Source organism: Camelus ferus, chromosome 11 (genome assembly GCF_009834535.1).
Source record: "Camelus ferus isolate YT-003-E chromosome 11, BCGSAC_Cfer_1.0, whole genome shotgun sequence".
In the NCBI taxonomy this organism is placed as follows: domain Eukaryota; kingdom Metazoa; phylum Chordata; class Mammalia; order Artiodactyla; family Camelidae; genus Camelus; species Camelus ferus.
Window position 1 is genome coordinate 60,900,324 of NC_045706.1, and position 12,529 is coordinate 60,912,852.

Below are 12,529 nucleotides of genomic sequence, written 5' to 3' on the forward strand. Positions count from 1 at the left end.
TCCAGCGGTTCACAGACCCCCTCGCTGCTCTGGAGCTCCATCTGAACGTCCGCCGTGGCTGCAGACCTCCTGGGCTGGACGGTATCTGAGGGCCTGTGGGTTAGGGCCCTGCTCTGGGGAGGCGTGAGGAGGAGGGTGGGGAGCAGGTGTAAAGGGCCCCGCGCCCACTTCTGAGCCACACCTCACGCTCTGCGCTTGCAGAGACGGTCACGTGGCGGTCAGGGCCACTGTGACCTCACTGATGGTGACAGGGCCTGTCGTAAAAGACCGAACTAAACCCCTGGGATGCCCACACCTGCATGTCCCTGGTGTGTCGAGGTGAGTGCCAACTTATTAACCATCCCTCCTGCTGCTGGCGCTGCTCGCTCCTGGGTGTCCGCGTGGAATCCTGTCATTGGTGGGGACTGAAGCTATCAGCCGCGTGAGCCCTCAGTCTGGGTGAGAGGCTGCGCTCGGGGCAGCGCCCAGCTCCAGGAATGAGTCGCAACCCCCAGCCCAAGAGGAACTCCAAGGGTGGGTGGGTGGGCAGGTCCGGTGGGGGCCGGATATCAGAGAGGAACCGGCCCGGGTCCGTGGCCTGGCTGAAACCACAAAAGAGAAACGGCTGTGTTGAGACTGACTTCTGACTTTTTCCAAACTGAATGTGACTCGGGAGTATCCAGTCCCTTTGTTCCGAGTTTCATCAGTAAAGGGCAAATGCTGCTTTTTGTTTTACCCTCACTTGGGGGTTCTCCACTGCCAGATGTCAAAGTGAACACCTGGCTTGGAGCTGCGTGGTATTAAAATGAAACAGAGTGCCAGTTAGCACCGCAGACTCTGGTGCCAGACAGCCTGCGTTGGCTTCCCAGTTCTGAGTGGCCTGGGGCAGGAACCTCTATGCCTCAGTTTCCTCGTCTCTAAATGAGACTGATAGCAGAATCCACCTGAGGCTAAATGAATTCCTATATACAAAGTGCTTAGGACAGGGCTTGGACCCTAGCGAGTGTCACATGTGTTATAATTGCTTTTATTTCAAGAAAACAACACAGGCCTCATCATTTTTTAGCCCTACCCTGAGCCTCAAGACAAATAATAATCATTTCCATGATTGAGCATTTTTCTGTGTGCCAGCAGCCTCATAGACAGAGGCCAATTTAAATTTTCCCTTGACACAAGCTGGTGAGGTTGCTAGTATCCCAATTTACAGACAAAAGCAGCCCTCTTTGGCTCAGAGAAGTAACCTGTCCCCAAGGCTGCACAGACAGTATATGACAAGAGCCAGAATTCAGCACCACATCTGCCCACCTCCCAGCTGCATGAGCTTACATTTCACACTACCTCCTTGAGACCAAGTCCTGAGGCCCCTTAACTCACCTCCAAGCCACCGCTTAGCATCAGGGTAAAGGTCGGGTAAGAAGGGCAAGGCCTGGACTAGAGAAGATCTAAGTACCCGCCCACCTACCTTGGGGTGAATTAGCATCTCAGAAAGTCCCATCCCAGGACATTGTCGCAATTTGACCTGCCTTGCAGCTCCCTGAAAAAGTCCCATTTATAGAGCATTGTCATTATGTGACCTGACTCACTCTGTGGAAAAACCCTATCTGCAGGACATTGTCCAAAAAAAATCAGTGGTAATTCATTAACATTTCTGCTGCCTTAAACTGTGACACTAATTGGGCCAAATAAGCTCTGGCCAAAGGGAAGATCTGGGGATGGAGAAATCTTCTGGGGGGTCTGAAGAGCTCTGACATATTTCTGGAGATCTACAAGGCTGTGTACATCTGTAGAGCTGTGCCAGTGAACAGCAAAGACTGGAGAGGTCTCCAATCTCTCACTTCCGGCTGACTTTGAGTCCCTGTACAAGTAGGAAGTGAAGATTAAGTCACAGTCATGAATTACCTAAGCATTGAAGGTGTGTCCCAACACACACACACACACACACACACACACACACACACTCAGCAAAGGGTAGCAGACTTATTGGTTAAAGGCATTTAGTGATATCTCTGCAAAATCATTATCTGACCACTAAACTAATCAAGAAGAGACTTCAATGGCTGTGTACTACAGATTTTATAAATTTAGTCCAGGAAAGTCACTAAATAAACAGCTACACCAGTAATAACAATAAAAGCAGGGGAAGAAAGGGAATCTGATTTGCAGAGGTGCCACACTGTATTATGTACAATGTCCACCTTTCAATAAAAGACTACAAGATACACAAAGAAAGAAGAAAGTATGGCCCATACACAAGGGGGGAAAAAGCAGTCAGTAGAAACCATCCTTGGCCCAGATGTAAGACTTACGAGACAAAGATTTAAAATCAGTTATTATAAATATGTTCAAAGAAACCATGTCTAAAGAATTAAAGGCAGATATGACTGATATCTCACCAGGTAAAGAATATCAATGAAGGGATAGAAATTATAAAAAGAACCATATAGAAATTCTGGAGTTTAATAGTACAGTAACTACAATGAAAAATTCACTATAGCAAATTAATAGCAGATTTGAGCTGGCAGAAGAAAGAATCAGTAAACCTGAAGATAGGTCAACTGAGATTATCCAGTATGAGGAGAAAACAGAAAGAAAGAAAAAAAAAAATAATGAAGAAAAATGAACAGAGTCTCAGAAACCAATGAGACATCATCAAGTGTACCAACACATGTATAATGGGAGTCCTAGAAGGAAAGGAAAAAAGCGGGTAGAAAGAGTATTTTAAGAAGTAATGGTTGAAAGCTTCCCAAATCTGTTGAAAACCATTATACATCCAAGAATCTCAATGAACTCCAAGTATGATAAACTAAAAGAGATTCATATCCAGACATATCATAGTCAAGCTGCTCAAAGACACAGAATCTTGAAAGAAGCAAAATGACTCATCACATACAAAGTGATGTATAACACTCATTATATAAAACAGTTAACTTCTCATAAAAAACCAAGGAAACCGGAAGGCAATGGGATGACATTGTCCAAATGCTGAAAGAAAAAAGACTGTCAACCAAGAATTCTATACCCAGAAATCCATCTTCAAAAACGAAGGAGAAATAAGACATTACCAGATAAAGAAAATCTGAGAAAATTCAGTCATCTGTCCTAGCAGATCAGTACTATAAGAAACTCTAAAGGGAGTCCTTCAGAAGAAATGAAAGAACATTAGATGATCACTTGGGTCGACACAAAGAAATAAAAGACACCAAAAAAGGTAACTATAGTTAAATATAAAAAACAGTATAAATATATTTTTTCTAGCTCTTTTCTTCTATCTGATTTAAGAGACAACAACATGGAGCAACAAAACTGTGTTAATGGACTTATAATGCATAAAGATGTAATTATTATGGCAAGAATGGCATAAAGTGGGGAGAGGGAACAGAGCTCTATTGGAGCAAAGTCTCTGAACACTATTGAAACTAAGGTAGTATTAATCTGCACTGCATTAAAAGACTAATTGTAATCCCCAGAACAAACACTAAGATAGTAACTTTAAAAATACTGTAAAGAAACAATAAGGAAATTAAAATGGCAAAGTAAAAAATCACACAAAAAGGTGGTGGCAGTGAAAGACTAGGACTAAAAAGACATGAGTCATACAGAAAGTAAGCAGCAAAATGGCTGGCATAAATCTACATTACCAGCAATTACACTAAATGTAAGTGTATTAAATATTCCAATAATAAAGGCAAAGGCTGACAGAACGGATTTAAAAAACAAACTATATGCCGTCCACAGGAAACACATTTAGATTTTAAAATACAAATGAATTGAAAGTGAAATCATGGAAAAAGACATACCATGTAAACAATACCCCAAAGAGAGCTAAAGTGGACCCAATATCGCACAAAATAGACCTTAAGATAAAAATGTTACTGGAGACAAACAAAAAGATTTTACAATGAAAAGAGGGTTGATCCAGCATGAATATCTAACAATTGTAAACTGCCCTCACATAGAGTTCCATAGCTCACGAAGTAAAATTAGAATTGAAGTGAGATTCAACAATTATAGTTGGAGATGTCAGTACTCTGCTTTCAATAATTGAACAGCTAGGCAGGAAATCAATGAGGAAACAGAACACTTGAATAACACAATGAACCAAGGAGGTCTAACTTACAGGACATCTCACCCAGCAAGAGTGGAATACACACTCTTCACAAGTGCACATGGAACGTTCTCCAGTATAGACCACAAGCTGGATCCTAAAGCAAATCTTGAACATTTAAAAGGATTGAATAAAACCAAATATGAAAGTGTATTCACTGACTATAGAGGAATGAAATCAGAAATCAACAGGAAAAGGAAATTTGGAGAATTCATAAATATGTGGAAATTTAACAATCCACTCTTACATAAATGAAGAAGAGATCACCACAGTTTTAGGAACATTTTGAGATGAATGGAAATGAAAACACAACATATCAAAACTTATGGGATGCAGCGTGCTTAGAAGGAAATCTATAGCTGTAAATGTCCACATTATAAAAGAAGAACGATGTCAAAGCAATAACCTAATCTTATACCTTAAGAAACTAGAAAAAGAACAAGCCAAGCCCAAATCAAACAGATGGAAGAAAATAATGAAGATTGGAGTGGAGAAAAGTAAAGCGAAGACTAGAAAAACAATAGAGAAAAACCAATAAAAACAAAAGCTTTGGTTCTTTCCAAAGATTACCACATTTGACAAAATTTAGCTAGACTGACCAAGAAAAAAGAGAAGACTTAAATTACCAAAATCAGGAATGAAAGAGGGGACATCACTGCCAACCTTGCAAAGATCAAAAGGATTACAAGGGAATAATATGAACAACATTACGCCAAAATTAGATGACTTAGATGTGGAAGAAAAATTCCTAGGAAGGCATACAGTACCAAAACTGACTCGAGAAGAAACAGAAAACTCTAAATAAACTTTAGCAAGAGATCAAGTTAATAACTTAAGCATTTCTAACAATGTTTCACTAAGGAATTCTACCTATCATTTAAAGGAGAATTAATATCTGATAGGTGAATTCTACCAAACATTTAAAATATAACACCAATTATTCACAAATTCTTCCAAAAAGTAGAAGAGAAGGGAATGGTTCCCAGTGGTTCCCAGCCAGTATTCCTCTGCTAACAAAAACAAAGACATTGCAAAGAAACTACAGGCCAACATCCCTTATGAATACAGACAAAATACTAGTAAGTCCTCAACAAAAATACTAGTAAAATACAATCCAAATGCTTATCATTTGATGGATGGACAAACAAAATGTGGCATACTCATACCATGGTATACAGAGCCATAAAAAGTAACGAAGTAGTGGTAACACACTACAACCTGGGTGAACCTTGAGAACATTATGCTAAGTTGCTAAAAAACCATATATTGTACAAAGCACGCAGTTTAGGGCTGCAGGGCAAGGCGGGTAGGGTTGTCTCAGGAATGGGAAGTGACTACTAAGGGCATCGAGTTTCTTTTGGGGGTAATAAACACGTCCTAAAATGAGATTATGGTGATGGTTGCGTAACTCTAAATGTATTAAAAACTACGGTGCTGCAAAATCTACATGGATGGATTCTATGATATGTGAACTACAACTCAAAAAAAAAAAAAAAAAAAAGCCGTTTAAAAGAGTCTGGTGATGGGCGTTTGGGGGCAGAGCCCAGCAGAAGGTGTAATTTTGGATGTGCATTAGCTATAAAGCTGTGGCAGGTAGGTTAATGGGAACTATTGGAATTCACTTCACTTGGATGCACCCCACTGGGGCCCAGGCTTCCTGAAGGAGCCTCCCATTATTGTGCAAGGACCTGCAGACTAAGAAGATGAGAAAACACACATCCGGCAATTTCCTTGCCCTCTCCCTCCAGGAGTTCAGGACTCCTGAGCTCTCTGGGAGGCTTGCTGTCCTAATGGCCAAGGTCAGGGACTTCAGGCTCCCCCAGGACTGGCTCCTCTTTGGTGCGGACCGTGGCTATGCGCTGGTTAAACAGACCTGCTCAGAAACTTGGTCCGCTGACCTCTCCTCACAGTCTCACACCCTTCCCCAGATGAGTGCTGGCTGAGCCCCTCTCTGAGCAGGTGGGAAAAGGCATTTGGCCTCCAGATGCCCCGTGGCTAGGGGCACAGAGCAGTTCTGAGTTTCCTCAAAAACCTGTCTAAGGTTCAAGCTGACAGGGATCTTGGAGACCATCCAGTCTTGCCTGCTTCCCTCTTCACAGATGAGGAAACTGAGGCTCTGAGTGGTAACCCAGCCAGAAAGGAGCAGTGTTAGGACAAACACCTGGCCTCCGCCAACCCTGGAGGTCGGCACGGCTGTCCCCATTTATAACTGGGGGTGCAGAGGCTCAGAGAGGGGTCCCCTGGCTAGCAAATGAAACCAAATCCTCTTCCTGAGGCTGGTTCCCATTTTTGCAAAACCCAGAGGACTTCTGCCCCAGAGCATGAGAATGGGGAAGAGGTAAACAAAAAGGGACACTTCCCAGAAACCAAGTGTGACCCCTGCAAACCCTGATCTACGGAGACCTCAGGGCTCGTGGCCCCAAACACAATCCTGGAGCAAAAGGCTCCAAGATTCTGACACATCCTTCCAGCCACATCACTGTCCTTGAGGTCGAGTCAGACCTATGTGCTCCCATGCCGCCTGGCTTCTGCCAGCCTTCCCAGTGGAGAGCAAGAGACAGAGCCTGCCCTGCCTTCAGGGAGCTTCTGGCTCAACGTGGCAAGGGGACAGATTTTATGAACTGACACTCTGTTGTGATGGGTGTAAGGGAAAAGTACAGGACGGCAAGTGAGTAAGTAACCGGGATCAGGGAAGGCCCCTCAGGAAAGACAAACACTTAGGGCCAAACATTGGGGTCCGCAGGTCAAGAGCAGGGGCAAGGTGACTTCAGATAGACAGAAGAGCATGGGTGACACCAGAGTGGGGAGAGGACTTGGGACACTGAGGGAAGTGAAAGCAGGCCAGCTGTGAGCGGATGCTGGTGAGTGCAGGGGGGCTGGTGACCATACCAGCCCCCTGTGAACGGTGCTAAGAGTTCACTGCGGACGCCGCTGGAGGCCCTGAGCATTTCTGAGCAAGGAGCGATGGGACCTTGGAAGAGTCACTGGCTGCAGGTGGAAGATGCACTGGATCGGGGGAGGGTCTAAGAGGACAGAGCCATCGGGAGGCCACTGCAGCGGCAGGTGGGGGGCTGGGACCTGGGAGCTGGCATGGATGGAGGCAAGCAGAGGGATTCAGGTGCATTTTGGGAATGGAACTGGGGGGACCTGGCAACGGCAAATCACAGAAGGATGAAATTGAGAGTTCTGATTTAGCTTGATTAACTTTGGCTGCTCTAGTCCAATGGAGATGTCAAGCGGGTCTGGTGCTTAGAGCGAGGCCTGGCCTGGGGAAATCACTGCGACTAAAGGAGCTGCCAGCAAGAGGGCTGAGCAGGTGGGGGCTGAAGTGAGCCCAAGGAGCATGTGCTTGTGCAGGTCCCTGGGAGTAGAGGCAGAGAAGGAGCAGCTGGGGAGTCGAGGCCCTGGCCTCCCTCCGCAGGCCTGGAAAGCCCTGCCTTATTTTCTCTGTGGGTTGACTGCTCCTCCTATGAGACCCAGCTCGGGCACCCACCAGTCTGGGCATTCTCTGAGCCAAGCCCTTCTAGAGCCTCCAGGCTCATCACTCCCTGCCTGTCTTCTCAGCTTGCAGCTTCGCCGACTGTTTCCTGGGCCTCTACTTGGCCAGGCTGCGAGCAAACTGGGGGCAAACACTGCACCCTCCCTGACTCTTTATCCTCATGCCCAGCACGAGGCCTGGCATGGAGTGGCCAGCGAATGATTGTTAAATGGACAGCCCAAAGCCTGGATGGCGGCTGCCTATTAGCAATCTTGGAAGATTTTGTGAAAAATGGAATTTTCTCAAGAAAGTGAGCTCAGAGGCTGTATCAGCTGTTTACACAGGAGAACCAGACCTGTCACCCCCGACCCCGGGATGGCCAAGCGAGGGGCACCTCTCTGCCCAGTAGCAGTGTTCCTGCCCGGCCCACTGGCCTCTGCACCCTGGCTACCAGGCACCCCGACCAGCCCTTCGCCCATCAGGAAAGGGACAAGGAGTCTGGGTCCAGTGCCTCACGCTATCACTCAGAGTGATACACCCAGTGGGGCTGGACTCTCCCAAGTGGGCTGCCCTGGGATTCCCCGGGTGCCAGGAGCCACGAGCAGGTGAAGGTGAGCGCAACTTTCCCCCAGCCTTCTTGCCAGATTCTCTTTGGAGTGTCACGCCAGACCACAGGGGTGACGAGATGACCGCCAGTTACAGGAGACAGACCCTCCCCAACCAGGCACCGGAGAGAATGAAATGAACCGGGGGCAGCAGGCCAGGGTCTCAGAGATGGCTCCAGGCGTGGGCCACCTTCCCGGGGCTTGGCCCCTCTCAGGCCTGACTGAAGGCACCGTGAGAGGGTGTGGTGTGTGCAGGGGCCAGAGAGGCCCAGGCGGGGTGGAGGGGGGAGGTCAGGAGGGGGTGCTGGAGAGGGAATCAGGTAACGCCGGCAAGGTTAAGAAGCTGGGCCTGTGGGGCCGAGATGGGGTTTGAGGAGGGATACAGGGTGACAGGAGCCGCGCATGGGATGCTGGCTTGGGCTGTGGGCTAGAAGCAGCAGGGATGAACTTGGGATGACTGGTCAGGAAAGCCAGCGCGGTCAAGAGGATGAGGGTCTCCACAGGGATTGCAGTGACCTTAGGGGCAGGGATGGGGACACTGCCCTGGGCAAGATCTCAGGAGCTGTCAGCCTTTGGTCACAGGGAATGAAGCACAGGGCAGAGCTGAGAGCCTGGAAGCTGGGAGAAGGGACGGGAGGGAGTGCTGGACTCTGGCTGGCATTCTGGATTTGCAGGCTGGAGGGGGGCACTGCAGAGGTGGGAGGCAGAGGATTTGGGGGCTGTTTCCTTACAGGTGATCACAATAATGCCCAGGGAGGCAGGAAGGGCTGGGCAGGGGCTGTCGCGGGGGAGGAAGGTGGGCAGCTCTCAGGTGCTCAGAGCACCAGGATGGTTCACCAGGTCCAGCACCGGCACGGCTGTCAGGGACAAGGGTAGGAGGAGCAGAAAGGGGATGCAGGGACCAGCAGACTGCTCCTGGGGGCTGATGATGGAGGGAAGGAGACGTGGGCTAGGCTGTGGCATGTACAAGGGTAAGAGATGGGTTTAAAAAAAAAATGTTCTGATGAATGACTGAGGCAAGTTTGTGGGCTGAGAGAAGGAGCCAGTGGAAGGGAGGGTGAGGGTGCTGGGGCCAGTCAGGACATGACAGGGTACAAGATCCCGGAAGACAGGAGGGCTCCCAGTGCTGAGACCAACCGGAAGTGTGAGGGGCAAAGAGTGGCAGCAGGGGGCCAGTGCACCTCAGAGGTCTCAGGGACCTGCAATCTGCCCTTGCCCCCTCCCTGGCCTAGAACAAAAGCTGCCTTGGTGCTGCCCTCCTGTACGACTTCTTCCTCCAAGTCTCGACCTTGGGCCGCGATGCAAAGTGGAAGCAAATGAAATCTGCCACTGAACAGACCCACCACAGAGCTCAACATAGCAGAAGCATCTGGAAACAACTCCCAGAAACAACGAAATCAGACAGTGTCCTCAGAGTTCAGAGCAAGTCCGCGAGGGTGTAATCCTTCTCTGCACATCAGAGCCCCCTCGCTGACCTTCTGACTTCTGCAGAAGCCCCTGGGACGCAGGATGGCTCCATTTGTAACAATCTGTCTTGCATATAACAGTAAATGTGATTAATATCACAGCATATCACGCCCCACAACGCACCTGGAGCAATCCCTCCCCAGGTCCAGGCTGCCCGCCTGCAGCTCCACCACTAGCAGGAGAGCAAGTGTCCCCTGGAGAGAGAGCCAGGCTTTGGATTTTAAAGACATGTTGATTAGATCCACTATGGTGACTCCAGCACGTGCTGTATTTTTGCTGCTTTCTTCATGGGGTTTATTGTTTGAGCCTGCCTGCTTTATCAAGTACACTTTTACCCAGGGATGACATGGTCAACTACTCTGCTGTAAAAATTTTGATTCAGAAATATCCAAGAATGAAGTCAAAAACAATAGCCGTTGCCTTGGGGAAAGTTACACCAATGACTAATGTACTCTCTTTTGATCTTAAATTTAAAAAACACATTTTTCTAAACTGGAAAGTCAGAAAGCTTCTTCACAGGTACCTTGTAATAGCTAAACACACACCACACACCACACACCCCAAACAGACGTGCTGCGTCACTGCTATGACAACTGGGTCACAGTCCAAAGCAGCATTTTTCAAAGTGTGTTCAAAGATGTGCTTGCTGGAAGATGCTCGATGAAAGGCGAGCTGCCAGGGACTGTATCTACCGTCCACCTGATTTGGAGTTGCACCGATGTGTTGGAAGCTCTGAGAAGTCTTGCAGTGAAAAACTTTCCAAACTTCGATAACTCATCATTTCTAAGTTTATGACCAAGGGAAATGTGCCCCCTGCTTGTAGCAGTACCAATTTGGAACAATGGTCCAAACTGTCTCCTGCCTAGCCAGACTGGCCACATGGCTTCAGATGTGTTAAATGAGGCGACGACATTTAAACATTTGAAGATTTTACATCAAAAACTAAATGTCTGCCTTCCTTGAACTGCAGACCATCCTTCCTGCCTGCCAGTGGCTGGCTGCCCGCTCTGGACAGAGCAGGCTCATTCTGACACCACAATGCTCCCCAGCCCCTCCTGCTCCAGGCTTGGCCAGCTCTGCTAATCTACATGGGCTTTGAGACTTTGTGGGCCCTTCAGACTGGGTCCCTGTTCACGGGCTGCTGTGGCCAGCTGTGCCTTAGGATGCGTGGCAGGATGGGGGCAAACTGGGAAACATTCCTACACCAGGCCTGGTCATTACCTGGATCGGTATAGCTTGGGGTCCCCAGCCCCAGAAGACAACCCTGGCAGGTGATGACCCCGCCTCCCTTCCGGGCCTGTCAATTGAGTCCTCCCTAATCAAGGCCTTGCAAATCCACCCTTACTTCTGGGACTCTGGCTCCAACTCCCTGCAGGGTTTACTGAGAAATTGTCAGGAAAGATGAAAGCTGCAGCCAGCCCCCAAGTGAAATCCTTCCTGCTCTGCTCTGGGCTCTGCGCTGCCCTCGGCCAGGATGCAGCTGGACCCTAACCTCTGAATCTTACTGTAGCCCTGGCCACTGTGACAGCCAAGACATGCTGGCCCTCGGTCTCCTCCCTCCAAACATGAAGCCCCATATGCAAAATTCTTTTTTAAATCCAAGCTAGGAAAACTGTTGCTCTGGAGTAATGAAAACCATGTAACTATTCATATTTGGTTTTAGCTACAAAAAGACTCAACCATAAACACTATCTTACAGTCAGACTAACTCGGTTCTCTTTGCTCTATACGACCTGTTTAAATGTAGGATCCAATTTAGTTGTGTTATATTTATTACACATGTTATAAGCTACCTCAAACCCGTTGCGAACCTAACCTGTGTATTTGTGCCATCCTTAACATCACCTGGACAAGAATCCTTCAAGCTGTTTGACACATTTACGCCTTTATCAGACCTTTCCAGAATATACTTTTCAAGGAACCAGGGTCCTGGTGCCCATCCTGGTAAAGCCTGGATGACTATTCGGTTTACAGGCAAGGCTTCCCAGACGCACGTTGTCATAACAGTCCCTTAGGGAAGTCCTTAAACACACAACCTCACAGGCTCTTCCCCAGAGCCTAGCCAGAAAGGTCAGGGTGGGGCCCGGGAATCTGCATGTTTAACAAGAAGTGGGTGCAGGGCACGTGGGTTTTAGGTTCCGGCGAGTTTAGGGAGCGCTGCAGTAAAGGGTTGTATCACTATGTTTCTGACAATCAACAGGGATCGTTTCAGGCAGTCAAGGGTTAAACTGGAAGGGCCACGGCCCAAAGGAGGCCGGACCTCAGGCTGCCGCCAACGGCTTCAGCGCGTTTGTCGGCTCAGAGCCCTCTCCAAGCCCGCCGCATTCCACAAGCAGCTCCCCTTGAGGTTCTGCCACGACTTTTGGAAAACTCTGAGTCGGGGCCCCTGGGTCCAAGTTAGTGACAGAGGCAGGCGAAGAGAATGAATGGCCCCGCTCCGAGGCGGTTAAGCCGCAGAGGCGGCGCCGGGCGCAGGCCAGGCTCCCTCTGCAGAGGACCTGCGGGCGGGGCCGGGCGCCGGGGTCTCCGCCGCCCCAGCCTTGGACTTGGCGGACCCGCGGCCAGCACTCACCATCCGCTCCGGGCCCCGGAGGGCGGGCGCTCCCCTCCGTTCGGCTCCCCTCCCACCCCGGAGCCGGACCCTAACCCCTATCCGGGCTCCGCGGAGCAAGAGGAGCCCCTGGACGCGCGCGCTGCAAAGTTCGGAGACTCTGGGGGAGTTGTAGCCACACCTGAGCCCTTTCCAAGGCGGGGGCAGATGTCGGGTGGCCCAGGGGAACCGGCGACCAGTCCCCGATGCGGGGCTGGCAGCCCCCAGTGGCGGCTGGAGGGAGCCGGCGGGACGCGCGCCGCGCGGGAGCGCAGAGGTCCCGAGCCTGCGGCGCACGTGCGCGC

At 49.1% G+C, this 12,529-nt stretch overlaps 1 protein-coding gene across 5 annotated transcripts in view; it reads right to left on the minus strand.

The window, feature by feature from the left end:
- The window catches only part of ARHGAP22 (Rho GTPase activating protein 22), a 179,315-nt gene that overhangs the window by 51,618 nt on the left and 115,168 nt on the right, over window positions 1-12,529 (minus strand). The gene's annotated exons all lie outside the window — the stretch shown is intronic.